The sequence below is a fragment of the Mustela nigripes genome, chromosome 14 (genome assembly GCF_022355385.1).
Source record: "Mustela nigripes isolate SB6536 chromosome 14, MUSNIG.SB6536, whole genome shotgun sequence".
Lineage (NCBI taxonomy): Eukaryota > Metazoa > Chordata > Mammalia > Carnivora > Mustelidae > Mustela > Mustela nigripes.
Genome location: NC_081570.1, coordinates 71,333,585 through 71,347,980, shown reverse-complemented (window position 1 = coordinate 71,347,980; position 14,396 = coordinate 71,333,585). Strand labels below are relative to the sequence as shown.

At 39.6% G+C, this 14,396-nt stretch overlaps 1 long non-coding RNA gene across 2 annotated transcripts in view; it reads left to right on the top strand.

Annotated features, from left to right (window-relative positions):
* Nucleotides 1-1,911: 1,911 nt before the first annotated feature.
* LOC132001972 (uncharacterized) overlaps nucleotides 1,912-14,396 on the top strand; it is a 38,740-nt gene continuing 26,255 nt past the window's right edge. The window contains exons 1-4 of one of the 2 annotated variants that reach the window (XR_009399737.1): nucleotides 1,912-1,990; nucleotides 2,094-2,199; nucleotides 9,783-9,908; nucleotides 12,035-12,078. This is a non-coding gene — a long non-coding RNA (uncharacterized LOC132001972). Of the gene's footprint in view, nucleotides 1,991-2,093; nucleotides 2,200-9,782; nucleotides 9,909-12,034; nucleotides 12,079-14,396 lie in introns of those variants that run through there. The other variant, XR_009399736.1, reaches the window with a different exon arrangement.

Below are 14,396 nucleotides of genomic sequence, written 5' to 3'. Positions count from 1 at the left end.
ATGCAGCTTGCCAGCATTTGGGTCTCTTTCCCCTGTAGCCATTGTAAAACTCACGTTTTTACCTAAGGGCAAATCTGAATCATTAGGTAAGTAAAAACAGCTCGTCTAAGCTGGTTGATAAGAAATGTCAGAGCATAAAGGACTATCTGTCCAAGGTTATGAATTTATGTTTGATCTGTACTCAATGTCAAATCTCACCTGTAAATTCACCTAAACCGTACATAAAAGAAGGCATATTAGTATCTTTTTCCATTGACATTTCATTACATTTTCAAATATAAAGAAAAGTTGATAATTATACAGTGAATTCACCCGTATATCTTCACGTTAGATTCTATATAATTGTAAGCATTTTGTTATATTAGTTTCATAGCCATTGTTATTTGTCTTAATTTTTGGTACATTTTAAAGTAAGTCACAGATTTCATTATACGTCACAGTCAGTGTCATTTTGGAAGCCCCCCCCTCCAAAAAAAAGGAATTGGAGGTGAACTTTCTGTGATTATAATTAACTCCTAAAAGGGTCACAGTACATGAGAATTCACTGCAAATCCTAGATTTCATCATCGTTAGAGCGATCTAACATTGTTATTAATAACCCCTAAAAAATAATGCATATTTTGGGCATCTTGTGAATATTTCCACATAAATTTTCGCCTCCCAGACTTCTCTCATTCACAGATAACCTCACAATCTCTACCATATTTAAATACCACGTTATACATTGTTTTCTTATTTTCTCTAAAAATTTTTATTTTCAATTAAATTTACTTTTAGAGTACAACTTTATATCGCTACCATAAATGGAAAACTGGTATCATTTGTCATAAATTAGTTGCCCATATTTTTTTTCTATACATAATAATGAATTCATAATGTATACTTGGCATGCATACTCCGGGCAATACGGAGTTATATAGCCTCCATCCTTCCCCCTTTTCCTTTCACAAGTATTGGGGCACAAGAAAAGTCAAATCTGCATTGGAAATTGGACACATAGATGATACCAGGCTGTTCTCTTTTTAAGGGACAAAAGGACCACCTCCAAACTTGCCTGAATCTGCCTTGAGCTGGCAATGAAGGAAGAAGGCAGACTGAGGAAGGGTCTGTCTGCAGCCAGAGATTGTGTCCTGAGAAGGGCGCAGGCCTCACGAGCCCTGTGTTGTCAACCTGCCCGGACGACTCCACACTGGCAGGAACAGGGGTGAAGCCAAACCTTTGCAGCCTGAGGTTTTGGGACCTCTCAGAGCAATGACTCTGACTCTATTTTCTTTTTCAGTTTGTTTCCTCTTACAGTTTTAACCCTCTCCTACCAACCTATCTTCCTCCAGGCTCTATCTGTGTTAACATAGGTGTGGTAGGAGACTAATAACACACCTATCTTTCCCTCCTGAAATTAGCACCAAGACCTAGGAACCAGACATATGGCAATCGAAATACCAGATTTGCTACTGATGAAGGTAAGCTGGAGAAAAGGGCTGCGGTCTATGGCCAAGTAGAGTTCTTCCTATGTTCCCTGTGATCTGATCATTCCCAACCAGTCACTGGCACATTTAGTTGAAAACAAGCCTCTCCTGGCAGGGGTATAGCCTGTCAGCCCTACAAAAAAGAAAAAGAAAAAAAAATGCCTATAACAGACAGGCTGGCTCTGTAGGTGAAGACACAGAAGGCTCCCAGGCAAGCAAGCTCAAGTCCTGCTCAGTTCACCAGTCAGATGAGTCAGTCTTTGTGACTTGAAGAACAGTTAAGTGAGGGAGTCAGAGAGAAGCTGGAAGTGACCCTCCCATACTTCTTCCTCCTGAGAAGTCCAGTTCCCTCCCTCTTATGGAAACACGAGAAGCACAGGATGTTATCCCTTATCAATGTCCTCCTATTGCTTCCTCCTCTAGTGACCAAGTGTCACAGGATGAACTTTGGGACCTTTTGTCAAATGGAGCAGGAAATGGAAGTGTGTATTGGCAGCCAGAATCAACATGCAAAGATTTCCCAGGTAATTGCTAGGTGATGGCTGCCATTGGGCATCCTCTTAACCAGCAAAGTGGCCAAAATTGGGCATATTCTTGCCTCTCTTGGTAAAATATTTCCTCCTCTAGCCCCTGTAGCCATGTGCCAGTTCTGGTGCCTTGAGCCTTGGATACACCAACAAATCTCGTCTTTCCCCACTGTGCCCAGCAGCAGAATCTGCCTCCAAGTTTGTCTGTAAGTAAACCTTACCTTCCATTCGGTTCTGTAGTCTTACCCGGAAGCATGCAGTCTCATCATCTGAGTAAAACACTAGGGTGTTAATGATGGTAGGGTTTATTTATATTTTATTTTAAAATAGCAGTTTATTAAACCTCTCATAAAGAATATGTATAAGAAAATACAGAGGAACTCCTCTGGTTTCTCTCTGTTCTTTCTGTTAACTCTCTGCTCCCTGGCTGGTGCTGCTACAGGGGCATGTCACATTTGCTTCTGAAAGCCTGCCAGCTTTTTTATTAGCCATCTCAACTTCCCACATCTGCTTATATCTTTACACCCACAGGATCACTTAAGCCATTATCAGCTATATCCTCAGTACATTTACACAAGGCCCGAGTCATAATGGGATGGGACCTCTAGCACATCACATAGTGGAAATTTTGTGAAAGTCGGAATTGCATATGTAAATTGGCATAAATATACACACAAAGGCCAAAACAACCTTGAAAAAAAAAAAAATGACAATGGAGGCCCCAGACTATCTGATGTTAAGATGATTTTTAAAATGACAGTGATCAAGAGAATATGGTATTAGTATCAGAATAGACAAATCTATGGAACATAATAGAGTTCAGAAATAGGCCCTACATATATGGACAACTGAGTTTATATTTATATTTTATATTTATATAATTTAGCTTATATAAATATAATTTTATATATAATTTATGTATATAAAATATTTTTATAAAAAATTTAAAAAATTATTATTGAAGAATAATTGGAATGCCATGTTATATTAGTTGCAGATGTGCAACATATTGGGTCAACAATTGTTTTTCTTTCTTTCTTTTTTTTTTTTTTAAGATTTTATCTATTTGTCAGAGAGAGAGAGAACATAAGCAGGGGAAACAGGGAGTGGCAGGCCAAGGAAGAATTAGGTTCCTTGCCAAGCAAGCCTGCTGATGCAGGACTCAATCCCAAGACTCTGGGATCATGACCCGAGCCAAAGGCAGCTGCTTAACCAACTGAGCCACCCAGGTGACCCAATTCAACAATTCTATACATTATTCAGTACTCACCCCCAGTAAGTCACCATCTGTCACCAATGTTATTACAATATTATAGACTATATTTCCTATGCTGTACTTTACATCTCCCTGATTTATTTATTTTATAACTGGAAGTTTGTACCTCTCAATCCCTGTCATCAATTGTGCCCATTCCTGCCCACCGACCTCACCTCTGGCAATCACCAATTTGTTCCATTTATTTCTTAGTTTGTGTAGATTTTTTAGATTCCACATATGATATCATATGATATTTGTCTATCTCGGATGCACAACTGATTTTTGACAACAGCAATCCAGTGGAGAAAGGATAGTCTTTTCAATAAGTAGTGCTTGAATAATTGGATATTTATATGCAAATCCCATCCCCCTGAAACCAAAAGAATATTTTGATGTATAATTGAACTTCGACACTCTAGGATAGAGTGAGCACCTAATCCAGGCACTGCCCTGGGCTTCCTTTGCAAAGGCTATGTACTCCGTCATTGCTCAGCACTCCGACAGAGCCAAAGGGATGCCCTCTTCCCATGGCTATGAAGTCAGACAGTGGACTGGCTCCAGCAACGAGGGAAGACAAGCTCTTAACCATAGGCCTTTGCTGAGCCCTGGGGCTTAGTTTGGAATACAATAAGTGAAGGGTTTTTTTTTTTGTCATTTGTGTTTTTTAAATGTAAACTTGATTATTTTATTGATAATTTAAAAATAAATGACTTTATATTGATCGTGGCTCAGGTCATGAATCTGGAGTCCTGGGATTAAGTCCCATGTCAGGTTCCCAACTCCATGGGGAGTCTGCTTCTTTTTCTGACCTCCCCTCTGATGCTCTCTTACTCTGTCTCTCTCTCTCTCAAATAAATAAATAAATAAAATCTTTTTAAAAAAAGAATATTTTGACCCATACCTTCTATCATATGTAAAAATCAACTTGAAATGGATCATAGGTCTAAATGTAAGGCCTAAAAGTGTACGTCTTCTAGAAGAAAACCTTGGTTATGTTCTTAGATAAGTCAACAAAAACATCTATAAAAAAACAAACTGGTTAATTGAGCTTCAACAAAATTAATATTTTCTGCCCTTTGAAAGCCACTGTTAAGGGAATGAGAAGATAAACCGCAGACTGAAAGTAAGTATTTGCATGTATCTGGTAAAAGACTTGTATCCAGAATATATAAGGAAGTCTAAAATCTCAGTAATTAAAAAAAAAAAAAAAACCCTCCAAGAATAATAAGCAAAATATATAAATAAACACTTCATGAAAGAAGACTTGTGGAAAGAAAGTAAATATGTGAAAATGAGCCTGGTGTCATTAGTCATCAGGAAAATGCTAATGAAAACTACAATGAGATACCACTACACGCTAATTAGAATGGCTAAATTTTGAAAGACTGACCATACTAGCAAGAATATGGAGGAACTAGAACTTTCATACACTGGGGATGGGAATGTAAAATATCACAACTACTTTGGAAATGTTTGGCACTGTCTTAAAAAGTTGAACATATACACACATATGAATCAGACATTCTACTCCTAGGTATTTATCCAAGAGAAATGAAAACATATTTCCATAAAACAACTTACGCAGAAATGATCACAGAAGAGTAATTTGTAATAACCCCAAGCTGGAAACCACTAACACAAATGTCTATATTAAACAAATTATGGTATATCCATGGGATGACATATTACTTAGCAATAAAAAATAATGAAATATTAATATACACAAGAAAAATGGATCTCAAAAATGAAAGAATAAGACAAAAACAAGTACATCCCATATGATTCCATTTATATAAAGCTCTATAAAATGTAAATGAACCTATGTAATAGAGAGTTCTTAGTGAACTAATGTATACTTGGGTGATGGTTACATAGCTACATGGGCATATATATGATTAAAAATTAAGTTAGCTGCACACTTACAACTTGTACATGTCATTGTTTATAAATAATAGTTAAGTAAAAAGATAATAATAAAGAAATGCATGTTTCCTGTAGCAATTCCAACAATGCAGAAGAGTATGTAGTTGAAAGTCCATTCTTCTATGCTCCTCTTGTCTTTTCCTTATCTCTGCTTAAATACAATCCCACTCACAGGAGGTTTCCATTATTCAGAGTTTGATATTTACGAGAGATCTTTCTCAAATTTTAAGATATGTAGTGTTAATTTTCTTCTGTTTTGTGCTGTGATTATTTGAGTACATAGCTGATTGTCTCACTGGATTATATGTATTAAGAGCAGAAATTTATAGTATGTCTCTTTATAATTCTTAAACAAAGTAGGGATAGAAATAAATAAATATGCTATTTTGAGGCAATTGCCATAGTCACGAACACATTACAGATAGCTCACATTCACTGTGTTTCAGATACAGTACTAGGAATCTTCTATGTTCTATTTCATTTAATCCTCATGACCACCAAATAAGGTGGTTTTCCCAATTATCTACTACTATATAACAAACCATACCAAAACTTAATGGCTTAAAATAAGGACAGAATTTACTTTGCTCACATGCTCACAAACCTGAGTTTAGGCAGGTCTTGGCAGGGAGAGCTCATCCTGGCTTCAATCAGCAACAGCTGGAGTGGCTCGAGAGGTCAGACCTGGACTTACCTTTGGCTTGTTCCTTGCACACATATGGCAGTTGATGCCCATCACTGACTAAAATCTTACTTGGGCTTTCAACCAGAATACCTCCGTGTGCCCTCTCTGTGTAGTCTGGTCTTCCTCACAACATGGTGGTTGTGTTCCCAGGCTGAGTTTTCAGTGAGAGAGACAGGTACATCACGTATCTGCATCACTCTTTCTGACATGGCTTCAGTGTCATTTCTGCTGCATTCTGTGCTTTGAGGCAAGCCCAAAGTCACACTCCATTTCAAGGAGAGGGGAAATTGAGTCTACCTCTTGATGGGAGGCGTGACAGTGGTTTTGAAGAGCATGTGGGATGGGAAATAACTGCTGTGGCCACTTCTGAAAATTTATTTAGCCACAGCAGAAACGTGTCATGATTAAATTTTGAAAACTTGTAAGTTCTGAATACTTGAGTATTCAGAATTGTTGGTGACTCCAAAGCTCTGATTATGATCCAGATAGTTGTCTTACTTTGTGACTCCGGAAACTGTTCATATTACATTGTCAATTCCTGTTATAGTCTCTAAAAAAAAATTCTTTTTTTTTTTTTTAAAGATTTTGTTTATTTATTTGAGAAAGAGAGAGAGCATGAGCAGGGTGGGAGGGGCTGAGGGAGAAGCAGAGTCCCCACTGAGCAGGGAGCCCAACTTGGGGTTTGACGGAGCAGTTGGGGGCTCAACGTGGGTGTCCAGGTCACGCTCTATCCTGGGCCTCTGAGATCATGACCTGAGCAGGAGGCAAATGCTTAACTTGTTGAGCCACCAGGCGCCCTTCTGAAACAAATTCTTATGAGCACTGTTCATTTCCCAAAAGAGGACTACATAGGAATCATTTTTTAAATGTATGTAGATACTGTTGTAGTGCATTAGCTATTAATTCATTTTAGGGCATTTTAAGAGTTCTTGGTAGCTTTTTACCTATGAAAAGGGAATAACATTTTCCAGCAAGCAGAGGTGAGAGCATTAGATGTGTGGAGAACAGCATGGACTGCAGCGTCTGAAGGGGAAGCAGGGAAGCCAAATCTGGAAAAAATGGGCTCAAAAAGCAAGCAGGGGGGCACCTGGGTGGCTCAGTGGGTTAAAGCCTCTGCCTTCGGCTCCAGTCATGATCCCAGGGTCCTGGATCGAGCCCTGCATTGTGCTTTCTGCTCCGCAGGGAGCCTGCTTCCTCCTCTTTCTCTCTCTCTCTCTCTCTGCCTGCCTTTCTGCCTCCTTGTGATCTCTGCATGTCAAATAAATTAATATAAAATATTAAAAAAAAAAAAAGCAGGACTGTGACAGAAGCAGGTGAAGAACTTAGACCCTACCCTGAGGGCAACAAGGGCCACTGAGAGGTCTTAAGGAAGGAAGTGATGGCGTTCAGATTTGATTTTTAAATGACCACTTTGGCTTCAGTGTTGAGCATTTAAAAACATAGGAGTGGGAGTGCTGTGCCAATCCCAATCCACCCATTTACTGAATAAGCTAGGATTTGCTTGGAATATAGTGTACTCTTTTCAACCTGAAGGTAGAGGTATTTTCTAATATAAGAAAGCTGTTTTTTCTTTTAATATCTGCAGCTATGGTTTTTTAAGCATTTCTAGTGTATTATTGAATGTGAACAGATTTAAGTCCAATTCCTGATTTCCAACTAACAGATGTGCCCATGTGTTTCAGTGAGACCCAGTATTTTCTAATCCACCCGAATTCAACAGGATGGACAAGGCTATGCAGTGGTGACAAATAAACCCTGATGTATTCGTGGTTTAACACAATAAAGTTTATTTCCTGCCTGTCTGAAAGTCTGAAACAGGTTGAGAAACTTTATTTTATAAACATGTCATCTGAAACACATAGCAGTTAGAGGATATTACAAGGTGAGTTAAAGCCAGGTCCGGAAGTGGCTTCTTTCATTTCTACCCACATCCTCTTGGCCAGAATTCAGCTACAGGCTCTAATCCAGCTACCAAGGAGGCTGGAAAATGTAGGGGTGCACATGGGTATTTGACAAGCATTGGTGGTTTCTGTCACCTCCCTCCCTGCCCAGATTTTCTGATATTCTCAATCAGTTGAAGTTAAGATCCTCATAATGAACTGAAGCAAAATCTTTTTTATTTCAAATTCTGCCTGTACTGTATTATTTCTGAGGACTCGGTCTCTTGGATGAACAGCCCCATTACCAGGACGACCCCTACTTAGATTTTGTATATCTGGGAGATCATTATGGTTTTTTGGTTAGATTTAGAGCCATTCAGTCTGGAAACTTCATTAAAAGTGAAAAGTCATTTTCAATTTTAATTGTTAATTTAGCTTGTTTACTAAGGTCAAAATAAAGCAGAAACACTTGCCATATTTTAGATTTGATTTAGTGTTTCTTCCTTTTTTTAAGAAAAAATTTTAAAGGGAATTATTCTTCTTAAAAAATACAGATTCGGGCTAGAAGAACTATCTTTAATGACAAGGAAGAATGTGAAATCCACTATTTTACATCTCCTTTCCTTCTCCTCTTTAAGAAAAAAGAACAAAAACAGCCCAGAATATTACCTGTACAGGTGACTTAGAGAAATCTTATTTTCTGTCCTTTGAAGTTTGGAACACTGGCGTGACTGCAGGGAAACACAACCCAAATTATTTACCATACTCACTGTACCTATTTTACTGTCATATTTGTGAATAAGAGGACATTTGGAAGCAATTACACTTAATTCCTTTTTAACCATCATTTCCCCAATAAACTGTTGAGGTTGGATTTTTTGGTGTTTGGGATTCTACTCTGATAGTGTGTAGTTGTTTTTACATGGCCTGTGACCCTCAAATAGCTCATCAGCCGTGGAAGGAGTGGACTCATCACACACGGTTCAGTTTGCCCTTCCCTGAGAGATTTAATTTCCGCCCCGGGAGCCTTGCTCAGTTACATGGTATCTGACCTGGCGATGACATCCTAGCAACTGGGTGGAAGATCACCTAATCCAAGCAACGCTTGGGGGTAGAGGGCACAGGGAAATGTTAATCATTTACAGTGGTGGATTAGTGAAGCTGTGGAAGTGTACCCAGGCCACCGACCACCATCTCCTGGGGTCAATTGCCTTTTCATCTATATTGCATCCAGATGATATGGTTATCTGAGGACCTGAAAATAGGCTCATTTAATTATGCAACATTTCTAGTTGGGTGAAAAAGCAGCGTATAAAGCGGAATGATAATTAAATTTAACTTAAATAAGTCAAGTATTATTAGAATGAGTAATTTTCTAGGTAGCCATAACATTTTAAGTACTGCAAAAAATAAAGCTACTGTTTAAATTTTAAATACTGTGTCCAACATACTGGGTCTCACATTAAAATGATCAAGGCTAATATTAAACTATGTGTGCAAAGCCACTGCTCAAGTCATATTTGAGAGAGAGAGAGACATTCGCATTATTGTTAATAATAACAAAAATGTTAAGATCAGATATTATTACATAGGGCAAAGAGGAAACCCTATGTTTTCTCTGGGGTATGTGGAGGAGGCAGAGTATCAGACTAAGCAAGAAGGCAACACTTATTAAACACCCACTGAATGCCAGATATTATACACACATTACCTTTGGGTGAGGTAGGTTTAATTATCATCCCTGGTTTACAGATGGTGTAACTATGACCTACGAGACAGTTTCCCTTGCCTGGGGGATGAAGCTGGGATTCAGAATCTGGGATTCAGAATCTGCCTGGATCCTAAAGCCCTCTTTCTTTCCACTACACTGCACACCAGATCAAAAGACTGAAGGGCAGGAAAAGAAGCCTGAATTGACCCAACAGGGCAGTTGGGAAGGAATGGGCAGTGGCAGAAAGGGCTGAAACAATGGGAACCGGAAGGAGTCACACCAGTTAACTACATTTTCATTCACGCCAGGATTTCCCCCATCTTCCATTATAGGAAGTTAGCTTCTCATCTGGAGCCTCCCAGTGTGAGCTGAAGAGCCTCGGAGAGAACTCATCCCAGAGAAGGGGGCAGCAGTGTGGTGCATTTGCCTGAGCTCCAAAGCCTTGGAGTCCAAGAAAGGTGAGCATTCTGAGTGATCTGAATCATTCCACCCCAATCTTTTTCCTTCCCTCTCTCCTTCCACATGCACCAGACTTGTACTGAGGTCTAAAGGCCCTCCCTGGCTTCTTCTGATCTCTCTCCCAATAAATCTCTGGTACATCTAGTCTTGCTTTGGCGTTAGCTTCATGCAGAACCTACGCCGACACAAAGGCATTGTCCCAGCACCTTCTGCCATGTTACAGGCCATTAGGCAGCTCTAGCATATTGAGAGAAGGGAGCCTTGAGGGCCTGATGGTTGTAGGCTTGCTTTTAAATGTACGTGAGTCAATCTTCATCCCAGGAGCTATAAGACATACCTGGGGGTGCTTTGCAGAAGGATGAGATACCAGATAAGCAGGTGGGGCAAGATCCTATGAAACTTGGGCTGTGGCTATTTATGTAATCCCACTGGTGGCCATAGGCTGGTGAGATGATGAGGAAAACTAAGATGATAAATACATGACACAAATATCACACTGAAATGACAGTAACTGCTATCATAAGCCAGATGAACCCCATGTTTAGTTTCTAAAGCAAGATTCTTATAATTGTATCGTATTTGTAGATTAGGTAACATGGAAGCAAAATTTACTGCTTGCCAAATGCCAGGCACTATACTAAGCTCTTTATCTGATAATCAATATTCATTACTCTCTTCTTCTATGTTAATAGAACCCTGCTTTTGTTTGAGACCACAATGAGCCAGCCCCAGTTAAGGGCTTCTGTCACGCAATCATGACATCATTGTTCTTCAGGGTCCCAGCTTCTTCTGCACTAAGAGGTGTCCACACAATACAGTTCTGTCCAGGAGACCTAAGCAGAAGTCTGTTGAGGTGGGAATGGAAGACTGAGCTATGAAAATGCTTCTCCTGGAAGACTGAATACAGGGCAAATCCTTCACCCTCTTTAGGTCTTTGCTTAAATGTTGCCTTCTCTGTAACACATACAGAAATGGGTTTTGGAGGGAAATCTAGGCATTCAATTTTGGATATGTTTAAATTTGAGATGCCTACTATATATCCATGTGGAGATATTAAGCAGTCCAATGGATGTACAGCTCTCGATTTTGTGGGAGGAGTTCATGCCAGGGATATATGTAGTATTTAAAGCTATGAGACTGGATGTATTTATTTGAGACGTAAATATAGGGAGAGAGAGGAAGGAAGGGAGGAATGAATGAATGAATGAATGAATGAATGAATGAATGAATGAAAATTACTTCCAGGGCAAGGCTGAGTCCTGGGACAATTCAATAACAGTGGTACTAATATGCGTGGGGTGTTGCTGCCTTATACACAGGTGCTCATTTACCCCTTGTAAAACTTTGCAAGGTAAATACTCTCACCTGGTGGGATAGTAGGGGAATCTATTTCACAGGAAAATTCATCTGTCCAAAGGCACAGAGGCTAATAATCTACCTAACTTGAGTTAAATAACTTTGAGTTTAATGTCCTCCAGCAACTTAACTTAGAAACCTTGGCGTCATCCTGTGTCTTGCATTCCCCGTCCAACCAGCCTTTCATGTTCATTTTCACATTAAGCTTCCGTAGAGCATTGTTAATCTCTTAACTTGAACCACTAGTACTGCCTCCTAATAGGATTTCCTGTCTCCATCTCTTATCTTCCTAAAGTTAAAGCTGATTGTGTCACCTTTCCGCTTAGCCCTTCTATTAATTCCCCATTATCTGTAACCTTTAATCCAGCTTCTTAGATGGGTTTCCCAGAGCCTTCACAATCTGGCTCCAAGCTACTTTCCAGGTCTCATCTCTTACTACTCTCCCCATAACCCCAACTCCCATGCCAGTCACTTTTCCTGTGACATTGAACCTCTGGTTGAGACATGCCAAGCCCTGGGGCAACTGCTTCACATGCTCTTTCCTTCCTACGTCCATGTTGGTTAACCCCACAGTACAACATTAACTAGAAGACATGTTGGGGGTCACTGTGTTGTTCAATATCTCAGAGGACACCTTTCAAATTTTCACCATTATGTACAATGTTATTATAGGATTGTTTTAAACGTTCCATGTCACAGGAAGGAAGTCCCCTTCTTTTTCTTTTTTCTTTTTTTTTTTTTAAAGATTTTTTCTTTATTTATCTGACAGAGATCACAAGTAGGCAGAGAGGCAGGCAGAGAGAGAAGAGGAAGCAGGCTACCTGCAGAGCAGAAAGCCCGATGTGGGGCTCGATCCCAGGACCCTTGGATCATGACCTGAGCCGAAGGCAGAGGCTTAACCCACTGAGCCACCCAGGTGCCCCAGTCCCCTTCTTTTTCTAAGAGCTAAAAACTTATTGTTGTTTTATCATGAACAGATGTCAAGTTTTTACGTTATTTATTTATTTATTTTAATTAACATATAATGTACTATTTGCCCCAGGGGTACAGGTCTGTGAATCGTCAGGCTTATACACTTCACAGCACTCACCATAGCACATACCCTCCCCAATGTCCATAACCCAACCTCCCTCCCCATACTCCCCTCCCCCCAGAAATACTCAGTTTGTTTTGTGAGATTAAGAGTCTCTTATGGTTTGTCTCCCTCCCGATCCCATCTTGTTTCATTTTTTTCCTTCCCTACCCTCCAAACTCCACACTTTGCCTCTCAAATTTCTCATATCAGGAGATCATATGATAATTGTTTTCTCTGATTGACTTATTTCACTCAGCATAATACCCTCTAGTTCCATCCACATTGTTGCAAATGGCAAGATTTCATTTCTTTTGATGGCTGCATAGTATTCCATTGTATATATATACCACCTCTTCTTTATCCATTCATCTGTTGATGGACATCTAGGTTCTTTCCATAGTTTGGCTATTGTGGACATTGCTGCTATAAACATTTGGGTGCATGTGCCCCTTTGGATCACTACATTTGTATCTTCAGGACAAATACCCAGTAGTGTGATTGCTGGGTCGTAGGGTAGCTCTATTTTCAACTTTTTGAGGAACCTCCATGCTGTTTTCCAGAGTGCCTGAACCAGCTTGCATTCCTACCAACAGTATAGTTGGGTTATCCTTTCTCCACATCCTTGCCAGATTCTGTCATTCCGTGACTTGTGAATTTTAGCCATTCTGACTGGTGTGAGGGGGTATCTCATTGTGTGTGTGTGTTTTTTTTAAGATTTTATTTATTTATTTAACAGAGAGAGAGATTACAAGTAGGCACAGAGGAAGGCAGAGAGAGAAGAGGAAGTAGGCTCCCCGCTGCACAGAGAGCCTGATGTGGGGCTCAATCCCAGGACCCTGAGACCACGCCTGAGTCGAAGGCAGAGGCTTTAACCCACTGAAACACCCAGGCGCCCCTCATTGTGGTTGTGATTTGTATTTCCCTGATGCTGAGTGATGTGGAATACTTTTTCATGTGTCTGTTCACCATCTGGATGTCTTTGCAGAAATGTCTGTTCATGTCCTCTGCCCATTTCTTGATTGGATTATTTGTTCTTTGGGTGTTGAGTTTGCTAAGTTCTTTATAGATTTTGAACACTAGCCCTTTATCTGATAGGTCGTTTGCAAATATCTTCTCCCATTCTGTCAGTTGTCTTTGGTTTTGTTGACTGCTTCCTTTGATGTGCAAAAGCTTTTGATCTTGATGAAGTCCCAGTAGTTCACTTTTGCTCTTGCTTCCCTTGCCTTTGGCGATGTTTCTAGGAAGAAGTTGCTGCAGCTGGGATTGAAGAGGTTGCTGCCTGTGTTCTCCTCAAGGATTTTGATGGATTCCTTTCTCACATTGAGGTCTTTCATCCATTTTGAGTCTATTTTTGTGTGTGGTGTAAGGAAATGGGTCATTTTTCTGCATGTGACTGTCCATTTTTCCCAACACCATTTTTTGAAGAGACTGCCTTTTTTCCATTGGACATTCTTTACTGCTTTGTCAAAGATTAGCTGATCATAGAGTTGAGGGTCTATTTCTGGGCTGTCTATTCTGTTCCATTGATCTGTACGTCTGTTTTTGTGCCAGTACCATACTGTCTTGATGATGACAGCTTCGTAATAGAGCTTGAAGTCTGGAGTTGTGATGCCACCAACCTTGGCTTTCTTTTTCAACATTCCTCTGGCCATTCAAGGTCTTTTCTGGTTCCATATACATTTTAGGATTATTTGTTCCATTTCTTTGAAAAAGATTGATGGTATTTTGATAGGGATTGCATTAAATGTGTAGATTGCTTTAGGTATCATAGACATTTTCACAATATTTGTTCTTCCAACCCATGAGCATGGAATGTTTTTCCATTTCTTTGTGTCTTCCTCAGTTTCTTTCATGAGTACTGTATAGTTTTCTGAGTATAGATTCTTTGCCTCTTTGGTCAGGTTTATTCCTAGGTATCTTATGGTTTTGGGTGCAATTGTAAATGGGATCTACTCCTTCTCTTTCTTCTGTATTGTTGGTATATAGAAATGCAACTGATTTCTGTGCATTGATTTTTATATACTGACATTTTACTAAAATCCTATACAAGTTCTAG